The sequence below is a fragment of the Ochotona curzoniae genome, unplaced genomic scaffold (genome assembly GCF_017591425.1).
Source record: "Ochotona curzoniae isolate NIBS_2020 unplaced genomic scaffold, NIBS_Ocur_1.0 contig_883, whole genome shotgun sequence".
Taxonomy (NCBI): Eukaryota; Metazoa; Chordata; class Mammalia; order Lagomorpha; family Ochotonidae; genus Ochotona; species Ochotona curzoniae.
The window spans coordinates 36,009,335-36,021,676 of NW_024466599.1; positions in this window are offsets into that span (position 1 = coordinate 36,009,335).

Genomic DNA, 12,342 nt, shown 5'->3' on the forward strand with positions numbered 1-12,342 from the left:
GATATCTGACCATAGGGTCTGTGTTTGGCTTGAGACTTGGAAGAGAGGCAGGGGGAAGAAGGGTGATAGTGAGAGCTGATTGGATGAACAGTTGCAGGGAGGCATTTGAAGCAAAGGAGTAGCCTCTCTAAAATTCATGAGGAATGCAAGGTGAGGGCTTTGGTGCAACTAGGTTCAGGTTATGAGGAAGAATGGCAGGAAGTGGGTGAGAAGCAGTTAGATGTCAGGCCAGGGAGAAGAATAGGGCCATTTCCAAATGCCCTGGGGAGGGTGCTGTGATGTACTGGTTGAGGAGTCAAAGTGTGTGTGTGTGCGTATATGTGTGCACATGTACACGTGTGTGCACATGTGTGTTGAAGGTTGTGAGCAAAGCAACAGGGGCTGGTCTGCTTTGGAAAGCAGTGGGTAGAAGGCAAGGCTGTGGCCTGGAGACCTGGACCAGGGGCCATGATCTTGGAAGTGATGGTCTAACCACGTGGTTGGAGAGATGTCCAGCATCTGCTGGACCAGCAGCATTGGGTGAGTTAGGCTATGGGGCAGTGGAGTGCCTACAGGGTGTTGGACAGCATCCCCTTCAAAGTTGCCTCAGTCCAGACTCTCAGAATGTGACCTTGTTTGGAAATAGGGCCTCTGCAGGTGCCGTGCAAGTGAAGCTAAAATAGAAACTCTTGAGCGTTCTTAGGCGAGAGGAGGCCACAGAGACAGTGAAGGCTCCAGAAGTTGGAGGGGTGGCTGCAGTCAGGCAGCCATAGGTTGGGACTCAACAGAACTGGCAGCGGCAGGGGAGGTCCCCTCCTTGCACTGACACCTTGATTTTCAACCGGAAACCTTCTGAACTACAGCAGAGGCTATTTCGGCTTCTCTAAGCTGGCTTGGGCTTGTAGAGGTCTCCCTATCACAGGCAGTCCCAAAAATTCTCCAGGGTCCAGAGTCTCAGGGCTTCGTATCCATAATAGTCACCAGTTGGTGAGAGGAGGCCACCTACACCCCGGCTAAGTCCTTAAGCATTGGGCCTGATCCTCTGTGTATGCTGGCTGGGAACAAGGTGGAAGTTGTCTGCCTTCTGTGAAGCCCCCACCTGTCACTGTTCAAACAATGTGACAGTTTTGTCTCTTTACTGTGGCTTCATGGGTCCTGGCCCAGGGAGTGAAGGGGATTGGGAGTATGAGGATCACTAGCTATGGTACTGAAGGGCCAGAGTTCTGCAGAGACCCAAGGGGCAGCTGATTCACCCTGGCAGTAAAACTTAACTGGGAACCGCAGGCTGCTTCTGTGTACTGTGGAGGTAATGGCATCCAGAGGTCAGTGCTGGATAGGGCATGGGTGTCAGCATGGCAGTGCAGCTGCGACAATTTCAGGAACCGGATTTCCTCACTTCCTATTGTTGAGGAGAAGTGGTCCCTACAAAATGCTTGATGACCGACCAGATGCTTGAAAGCAGCACCAGAGAAGGATGACCTGATGTAAACTTCATGTAGCAAGGGAGGGGGAACAATCCAGCTTGCGGCTGCCTGTGTCCTACCAACGCAGGGCTGACAGGAGCTTTCTACAAGGTGTGTTTCTCAGAACTTGACTGGAGGGCAGGGGGTTGGGGTGGACGGGGCAGTGCGCCACAGTCTGGTTCCACCCCACATGGTACCTGGGCTCCTGTGTAACGTGCAACACACATTTTGCAAGGCCAGCCATTTTCCCTAAGCCTTGTGGATACATGGACTTTCTGAACAATTCTGCAAGGTACACAGTATCACAGCCCCACTAATATATACAGGAGGCTGGGTCATCTGCCCAAGGCCACTGAGGCCACAGGGTATGGGATGACCTGGGACCAGAGTTCAGGCTGAATGATCTTCTGAAATATACTGCAGTGGAAAATGGCTCAACTCCTTGGACTCCTGGGTTTGGATTAGATTAGCTGTGCCTGTTGCTGCCACTTGGGGAATAAACTAACAGATGGATGATGTCTCACGCTGTCTCTTCTGTAAATCTGCCTTTCAAAGGCAGAGTACAAAGAGAGATATTCCAGGTGCTGCCTCACTCCCCAAATGGCCACAATGGCCAGATCTGGCCCAGGCTAGGATCTAGGTACTCCATCTGGGTCTTTTATTTGGGTGACAGGGCCCTGTACTTTGGGCCATCCTCTGCTGTCTTCCCAGGTGCATTAGCAGGGAGCTGGTTGGGAAGCAGAGACATGGGGTTTGAATTGGTGCTTTGATATGGGATGCTGGTGTAGTTAAGAGGTGGTTTAACTCACTGGGTCACAATGCTGGGTGAGGTGACCCATGGGTCATTTTGGAGGGACAGCCTTATTTTCCCTTTCTCACTGAACTGTGTGCAGCGCAAAGCAGGAATAATGTGGTCTGCTAGGAAGAGAAAGAGGAGAGGGAGTGTTCTTGGCAGAATGGGTGAGGAGAGAGAGAGAGAGGGGTGGGAAACTAGGGGCAGGAAACAGGGGAGGGAGCAGGACTGTGCCATTGAGGAAGCTCCAGAAGGCCTTGGGGAATATGGTGGGGGCAGCTTGTGAGCAACTCCGGGTGTCTTTGGAGACACAGGATGTCTGCTACAGTGTCTGCAAGAGCCCTACTTCCCACTTCCTGTCTAACTCCTGCTCTTAGCCTGATCCTCCCCATGGCCATCAGGCATGGACACGTGTGGGACCCGGCACTATAGTAAGTGTTCTGCGTTGAGGGCCCACTGCTGAGTCTACTGTCCATCTGTCACCTCTGTGCTGAGGCTGTGCTTTCCAGCCGAGCAGAACCTGGTGTGCTACCGACACTCCAACAGGACATTAAGAGGATACCTGGCAGACACGAGGTTCCTAAGGTGGGTTCCTTTGCCTTAAGCACTTGCCGTCGTCGACCTGGCTGAGCACCCCCTGGACCAACACCAGTGGAGGACTACTGCTTTCGCAACCTTTTTCCCTCTCTCCTTGGCTCTGGGCACACCCTGTCCCAGTTCCCTCTGAATTTCCCCTCCTGGGTATTTCCTCTGCTCCATCTCCCCTTGGGCAGTACAGAAGTCTCACTTGGACTTCTCCTCCCTAGGGGCCAGTCCAGATCCTCTACCCATTTTTTTTTTTTTAGATTCGTTTATTTATTGGAAAGTCAGATATACAGAGGAGGAGAGAAAGAGAGGAAGATCTTCTGTCCAATGATTCACTCCCCAAGTGACCTCAATGGCCGATGCTATGCCGATCCGAAGCCAGAATCCAGGATCTTCTTCCGGGTATCCCACACAGGTGCAGGGTCCCAAAGCTTTGGGCCGTCCTTGACTGCTTTCCCAGGCCACAAGCAGAGAGCTGGATGGGAAGTGGAGCTGCTGGGATTAGAACTGGCGCCCATATGGGATCCTGGCGCGTTCAAGGCAAAGACTTTAGCCGCTAGGCCATGCCGCCGGGCCCCAGATCCTCCAACCTTGAGGCTGATGGTGAGGGGTGACCAGGGCCCTGAGTTGACTCCCCTTCATCTCCAGCACCAGGACCCTCAGAGCTGGGAGACACTGTTTACCTTGTCCAGGGAGGACAGCAGCAGAGCACGGGGGGGTGGGGGGCAGGAGTCCACTCGCACTCTCTGCCTCCTCACTTCCCTGTCTGTGTCTCTGACTCTGGCCCCATTTTGGATAGGAGTGCTGCTGCTCACCACCCCAGCAGTTCTCCTTTCGGCAGCCTCACACATCCCTCATAGGGCGTGGCAATCTAGGTTTTAGGAAAGCAGAGAACTGAGAACAAAAATTCTTGCAGAACAAAAGGCAAAGCAGATAGCCAGGACACCCTTGTCCATTCCCTTTGCCAACATGAATTCATTATCTTTCTTTTTTTAAATTTCAAAGATTACTTATTTAAAAATTATCTATTATTATTTAGTTTTGAAGATTTAGTTATTTTTACTTGAAAGGTAGATTTATAGAGAAAGAGATGGAGAGTTTTCATCCATGGTTCACTCTCCAAATAACTGCAATGGCTGCAGCTAAGCCAATCCCAAGCCAGGAGTCAGGAGCCTCTTCCAGGTCTCCTATGTGGGTTTAAGATTCCAAGGTTTTGGGGTGTCCTCTACTGCTTTCCCAGGGCACAGGCAGGGAGCTGGATAGGAAGTGGAGCAGCTGGGACACCAGTAACTGCAAGGTAAAGATTTGGCCACTAGGATATCACGCTGGGCCCTAGACTTCTGATGTTAAGAAAGATGCCTTCAGGACACATGTCTCTCCTTCCTGTAGTCAGCTGCCTTTGGGATGACAGGTGATGGTGACATGTGTGGTCCAGTGGGTTCTCACTGGATCCCTCAGGAAATGCAGTACAGTTGGAAAACAGTCTCCTTGTCTTGTGAAGCTTATTGGTCTTGGTCAGGGGCTCCTGACCAGGGGCTTCTGCACAGAGTGACTTTCCCAGTTGCAGTGTCTTCCAAGATCTAGCTCTGTGGTTCCGACATCACAATCAGAATTCAGCACACACTTAGTCCTACGTGCACTGACCAGCCCAGAAAATTCTCCACAACTCTTGCAGCTGGGGACGGTTCAGGATCTGAGCCATATCAGGGCTAGAGAGTCTAGGGGAACCCTGGAGCCCAGACTGGGCAGCACCTGGTACACACTTGCTGGGCTCCTACCTTGGGAGTATTGCTAGTTTTGTCAGCCCGAGGAGAGCAGATAGATTCTCTATAGAAGAGTGGGTTTTGGTTGGGAATAACGAGCGCTGTGCTGAAATGTGCACAATATAGTGAGTTCTGGGCAAATCAGTTCAAAGAGGCTGAAGCCAAGGAAGTTTTAAAAAACATACTTGAGGATCACATCAGATGTTTTGAAACAGTGATCTTTGCGGTGATGAATAACCAGGGTGACGTTACCTGGTTATCTGAGGTTCAACAGACACATGCTTGGCAGAACTCCGAAGAGAGGGACCTTTTGCATAAGGTTGAGGTGGCCTTCATGCAAGCTTGTGGCTCTGGTAGAACCACAAGTGACAGTCAGTAGCAGGCCATCGTGTTCTTGCAAAAGAACACTTCCTCCTCCCCCTCCTGGCTTTATTGATGTGTATTTTGCTTTAGATCAACCTAAGCGACTCTGTTTTGGTTCTGACAGCTTTAACACTCCTCTCACAGAACCCTGCCCACGAGGGGCTGTCAAGCTGCACTGACAGTTTGTGTGAAAACAAAGCCATGACTTGGGCAGAATCATAAAGAAACAGGTAAATGCAGAGGACGCTGTGCAGGAATTGGCAGAATATGTCAGAAGAGAGAAAAAGAAGAGAGAGTGTGTGTGTGTGTGTGTGGTAAGATTGTTCAAGGTAAAAGAAAATTTAAGAACCACAGCAATCAAATGCAAACTATCACCTTGAATTCGATCCTGTCATCAGGACCTACACCCAACTAGAAGTGAGGTTTAGATTTTTTTTAAAAAAAATTATTTTTTTTATTGGAAAGACGGATTTACAGAGAGAAGGAGAGACAGAAAGATCTTTGGTCCACTGTTCATTCATTCCCCAAGTGGCCTCAATGACTGGAGCTGAGCCAATCTGAAGCCAGGAGCCAGGAGCTTCTTCCAGATCTCCCACGCGGATTCAGTGTCCCAAAGCTTAGGGCCCTCTTCAACTACTTTCCAGCCACAAGCAGGGAGCTGGATGGAAAGCGGGGCTGCCAGAATTGGAACCGGCACCCATATGGGATCCTGGCATGTTCAAGGCGAGAACTTTAGCCACTACGCTGTTATTCCAGGCCACTTTTTTTCACTTTTTAAAAATTATTTTTACCATTTTATGATACAGTTTCATGGACTCTGAGATTTCCCTTAACCCCTGCCCAAGTTTCTCATCTCTCACTGAGTTTCCCTATGTTATTACTATAGTGTAGTTCTTCATACACAGTCATATGTCCATCATTGCAGGCATGGACAATGGCTGAGAGTCCAGCATCCTATTGTCAAGATATAGTAAACAGTTTCATTGGGAGTCCATCTTTGATCTGGAAATAGAGACGCATACTGCATTGTATCCTCACATTTCTCACATTTGGATATGATAGTCTCCATTACACAGTTACTATGCATCCCCTTAAGTGAAAAGCCACAAAACAAAATCAACAACAGGAAAAAAAGAAAATTAAAAATGTCATGAAGTTAAATGACATGCTACTGATCATGATAGTCTCCATTACACAGTTACTATACACCCTCTTAAATGAAAAGCCACAAAACAAAATAAAAAACCAGAAGAAAAAAAATTAAGAACACCATGAAATTGAATGACATACTTCCAAATGACTAATGTGTCACTGAAGAAATGAAACAGAAAATCAAGAGTCTTCTTAAAGAAACTGAAGCTACTGTATGATCTGAGTCACTGAAGAATTTAATGGAAAAAAAAAACCTGTTCTGAAGAAATGAAACTAAAAATAAAAACATCAAAATCCATGAGTATGGTTTCCGTTTATCTTTGTTGGTGAGGTATGTCTTCTGTAGGCAACAAATAGAAGGATTTTGTTTTTTTTTAATCCAGTCTACTAATCTGACATTTGTTGATGAGTTTAAACAATTTACATTCAAGGTTATTATGAATGTGTGGTAATTTGGTCTTGTCATTTTAGCAATGAGCTGTTTATTTATTTAGTCTTCTGTTGTTATTTTACTGGGATGTTCTTCACATTTCCCTTTGGCTTCAGTGGTTGCTATTCCTTTTCTTTGTCAAGAGAACATCTTTAAGTTTCGTTTGTAGGGCAAGTTTGGAAGAGGCATATTCTTTTAATTTTTCTTTACTATGGAATAATTTTATTTCATTTTCAAAGACAAAGGAAAACTTTGCTGGGTACGTTATCCTGGACTGACAATTTTTTGCTTTTAGAATCTGGAGTATGTCATTCCATTCTCTTCTGGCCTGCAGAGTTTCCTGTGAGAGATCTCCTGTGAGTTTAATTGGCATTCCTTTATATGTCAAGTGTTTTTTTTTCACATGCACATTTAAGGATCTTTTCCTTATGTTTGATTGAAGAGAGTTTGATTATCATGTGTCTTGGTGAAGATCACTTTTGGTCAAACCTGTTGGGAGTTCTGTGCCCCTCCTGGATGTTGTTTCCCAATTCTTTCTCTAGATTAGGGAAATTTCCTCTTACTATTTTCTTAAATACATTTGTAAACCCAGCTTCTCTTTCTACACCTTCTACCTTCTGGGACTCCCATAATTCTTTTATTTGGTCTTTTAATAGTGTTTTTCAATTCTTTTTTTTTTTTTTTAGCTTGACCCAGCTCTGCTTCCAGCTTTCTGTTTGTTTCCTCCTGGTGACAGGAAGTATCTTCCAGTTCTGAGATTTTGAGATTCTTTCTTCTGCCTCCTTCATTCTATTTTGGAGACTCTCCACTGAAGTTTTAATTAGCTCCACTGTATACTTCTTTTATGACATATCAGCTTTCATTTGATTCATTTCTTGTGTGACATGTTCTTTAAATTCCTTGAACGTTTTTTATTATGTGTTGTCGATAAGCTTTGTAACAAGTGTTTTGAATTCTGTATCCCCCATTTTCTTGATGTATCTCTCAGTTAGCTCTGAGGCTGGCACAGGGTTTTGCTCCTTTGCAGGGGAGTCTTCAGTAATATTCATTGTGCCTGTGTCTCCTCTTTTGCTCTTGGTCATTGTACTTCTGGTTAGTAGGCTCTAATCCTTGGGGCAGGTTTCTAAGCTGTGTCACCCACAGGTCTACAGTTCTGTTTTACTTATTGTGGTTGCTCATGGCTCTTTGTTTGCAGTTACTTGTGCCACTCCCTCCAGCGAGTTCCAGGTCTGGGTTCTTATGTTAGATTCCCACCATGGTCTCTGTAGCCCCAGCTCCTGGCTTACTGCTTTCTACCTCCTGTGATACCATGCTCAGGCTGCACCGTTGTCTGTTCAACCTTTCTCCTAATTTTGGTTAGAGCAATTCTCAGGATTAGGGAGACACCAGGTATCCTATATAGCTAGGTTGTTGTTGGTGCTGATCTTGCCAGAGCCTGTTGGCTGTTATGTCTGTGGGCCACACGGACTTATTTTGACCTGTACAATACCAAAGTTGGTATTATTTTCCTTGTGGGACCAGTGCAATGCACTGAGCTCAGTGAGTTTGCTCCCAGCTCAGCACATGCACAGCTCACTGTTGTCCCTGCAGTCTTAAAGTTTTTCCACACTGTACAAAATGCTGCTTGATGTGCCACTACTAATGTTCTTGAGCTGCTGGCCATTAGGTCTGAGGGCTACTTCAACTTATCTTGGGAGGAACCTGTAGGATGTCACGTTGTTGCAGTTCACTGGGTTGGAAATGAGTTCACTTCCAGCTCAGTGCATGTGCAGTACTGTCTATGGCCTTGGCCTCCCTATACAAAATGGCATGCATTTCTTCTCTAGAGGGCAGACTGGGCTATAAAATCTACCCTGTTCCTGCACTGCCTGTATGGGATCTGCTGCTTTGTCTCTGCTTCTGGTTAAACCAAATAGACCAGTGGGACAGGCAGTTCTTTATCTGGATTCACCTCCTGAGCTCCCAGTGAATACCCCTTCCCACCCGGTTGCTGGTGTAGTTCTGGCTGTCAGTGCAGTTCAGATTGCTGTTTGCTGAATGTGTCAGTTACTGCAGTACACTGTTGTGTCTGCTGTGTCTGTCAGTCCTGTTTCTGTCAGTCTCCAGGTACTCCTCTACTGTTGTTCTGTCCTCCCCTATTTCCTGGAATGTGCCCTCTCTGCTTCACACTGGGTAATGTTCCTCCATTGTTTAAACATGTCCTTACTATAGTCAGTCATCTTGATTCTCCTAAAGGGAGACTTTTTACACTTAAGATGTTTTATCAGACAATGCTTAAATTGGTAAGAAGAAAATTTGAAGATCAATGAAACAAAGAAGTCTTACCTGGCTCCAGATTGATAAGTTAATGAGTTTCTTTTTTTTTGAAAGATTTATTTTATTTTTATTGGAAAGGCAGATATACAGAGAGGAGAGACAGAAAGGAAGATCTTCCGTCCGATGATTCACTCCCCAAGTGAGCGCAACGGCCGATGCTATGCCAATCCGAAGCCAGGAACCTCTTCCGGGTCTCCCACGCGGGTGCAGGGTCCCAAAGCTTTGGGCCGTCCTCGACTGCTTTCCCGGGCCACAGGCAGGGAGCTGGCAGGGAAGCGGGGCTGCCGGGATTAGAACCGGCACCCATATGGGATCCTGGGCATGCAAGGCAAGGACCTTAACCACTGCGCCACCGTGCCGGGCCCAGTTAATGAGTTTCTAAGGAAGCATCTGGATTGAGTGAGAAAGGAGGAGACTACTATAAGTACAGTACTAATATTCCCTGGGTGGTAGGTGATGTGACCTCCTTAGAAAGCATGGGGTATGATGTCTCTTTGGTTGGTTCAGCTGAATTGATGGCAAGATCCCTCTGAGCAAACTGGAGCTTGGAAGTCAAAGGGCCCTGCTGTCTCTTCCTGCCTCTTTCTCTCTTGGATCCAGGCAGTGTTTCCCAGATTAAGAAGAGTCATTTATTAGATGAGTGTGAAAGAGGTTGATAATGGAAATCTCAATATAAAAATGCTAGACAAATTTCTTTTATGTGAGAATTCTCAGAAGTTCAATACATGCAGTTGCCATGACTCACCAGGAAAGGTATGCAGCATGGCGCATTTCACATGATGATTTAGTCTTAGACATTTCCTGGGGGGGTTGGGGATCACATACATTTCTGGACTATGTTCCCATCCCACACATTTTGGGAAGTATGTGCAGACTTAAAAGGCAGGTCAGCAGTGCTCTGAACTCCCTGTGGCGTTAATTGAGCTTTGTGTAGCCTGCGCTACAGTTCAATAGTTGAGCTTCTCTCTGTGTGCAGTCCTGCACCCTTATACTGATTTCTGGTCATTCAGGAACATCCACCCAATTGCATTACAGTGTGATTCTGGAAGACCTAATCTGAAACAAAGACAAATCTATGATAATCTTTCTAGATGGCTCTGCTCCCAAGTCAGTGGATCCCTGGAGGATTGGCCGTTGCATGTCAACATGAGACAGGCTACCTATTTGTATTCCTTGGTCACCAGACCCATGGATTAGGGAGGGAATAGCCCTGTTTTAAAGCACATTTCATAGATTTCCAACAGCTTTTCAAGAGGTTGTCTCCCAGCTAGTCACAAGTTCCTTGGTAGACCCATTCACTGTCATGCAAATTCAGTTATTACTAGGAGGCAAGGCATGTGGCTAAGTGCAGTGACTTCCATGAGCATCAGTTCATTTTGCTTACTCTAAAGTGAGATGCTTAGAAAATGGCTATGCCATACGGGATTTCATGGTATTTAATAAGTGACTATAGTTGGTAATGCTGGCAGAAGTATGACAAATAATAAGACAAATTTAAAGGCAAAATTATTTGTTGTTAGGACAAGATGTCCTCTCCATGAGGGCAGGGGGCCTGCTGTCGGGTGGGTTGCAACCTTGGGAAAGTACATGCTGTTGAGGCCATGCAAAGCCTCCATATACGACACCGACCCTGACCCCACTGAGTAATCCTTGACTAGGGTGGCGAATGAGGCTGACTCACATCCACACAAGGTCCATCTGGTCCACTGATTACTGACAGCATCTCTCCTGGGGGCTAGTGAGTATTGACATGGGACAGAAATAGCTCCCATTCTGAGTCAATTCACTACCCCACTCCTAATGGTAAGGGCTCAATATGGTAAATATGTTACTAGGTGAACAAGTGCTCCCACCCATAAAGGTATTATTACTATGAATAGCAGGGGAAATAGCAATGCTAATGAGCACTGACTATATTCTTATATTAACTTCTTGGCTCCCTTTAAAAACACCGTGGGGTGGATATCATTAACCCATTTGACAGATGAGGAGTTGTTTTACAGAGATGTGAAGTGAGTTGTCCAGAGATTTCTTCCTGAAAGGACCAACCCAGATTTGAAGCCAAGTGATGCTGGGCCACCTTTCACTTTCTACCCGCTTCTTACAAATAGTGGGGTCACCTTTGCTTAGTTCTACAGCTACACTTTCTGGGGGAGTCTTTCCTATCCCTGAGACAAAGCTAGCTTCTCTTCTACATGCTATGGAGGCTCCAAGTATTTGTTCTGCATGTTGTCTCACACAGCATGGGATGTGCTTACTGGTATGAATGCTGTTGTAAACTTCTTCCTTTGCCAACACCTATGCCGGGCCAACAGGTGACATACAGTTGTTGAAGGACTTTCTGGTGACAGGTCCTGAGGGTGAATTTTGAGAGCTGCAAACATATTTTGTGTTATGTGTGTGACTGGCAGGAGGTGGCTTGCTCATCGAAAGGCCCCTCTCTCATTTTCTCTCTCTCTCTCTCTTTCTCTCTCTCTCTCTCTGTCACACACACACACGCTACTGAACCTAAAAAAGCAGTTCAGGCTGTGGAGACTGGAGGTTTCTGTTTTTGTGCACAGAAAAGCTTGTTTCTGTTCCCTTTCAGAGCCAAGATTGTTCTCTCTTGGAAAATGTGCCTGGGCATGTTCATCTGACCATCATTCAGACCAAGCAACTCCAGCCATGTGGCCACGAGTTTCCACGGGATGTCATCTCACCGTGGACTGCCTTAGGTGATAAAGATTTGTTGTGTAATTATTTTAGTCTGTAGAATAGCAGAATGTGGTATTGGATATATCACTGTGGGATTTTGTCCTTGAAAGTCCTATTCTTCTATGTGAGTTTGAGTATAGTTAAATGAATAGCATATTTAGCACAAAAAATTACCATTAAGACAGAACTGGACACTTACTGGGTTTTGCCTACCCTGGACACTGGGAACTTGATTCCAGTTACTATGGAGGATCCATGTATGTTTATGGGCTTTTTTTAAAATAAGGATTTATTTATTTTATTGGAAAGGCAGATATACAAAGAGGAGGAGAGACAGAAAGAAAGATCTTCTGTCGAATGATTCACTCCGCAAGCGGCTGCAATGGCTGGAACTGAGCCAATCTGAAGCCAGGAGCCTGGAGTTTCTTCCAGGTCTCCCACACAGGTGCAGGGCCCCAAAGCTTTGGGCCGTCCTCAGTTGCTTTCCCAGGCCACAAGCAGGGAGCTGGATGGGAAGTGGAGCAGCCGGGATTAGAACTGGTGCCCACATGGGATCCCGGCGTGTTCAAGGTGAGGACTTGAGCCGCTAGGCCACGCCGCCAGGCCCTTAAAATTTTTTTGAATTTTTGAATTATGTGGTACAATTTCATATAGATTGGGATTTCCCCCCAAACTCCCACCCCTCTCAGCATTCTATTTTCAAGATATATTTAATAGTTTCATTGGGAGTCCATCTTTTATTCAGAAGTTGAGATGCATACTGCAAAGTGTCTGTACATCATGGTATGCTTGTCTACAATTTAC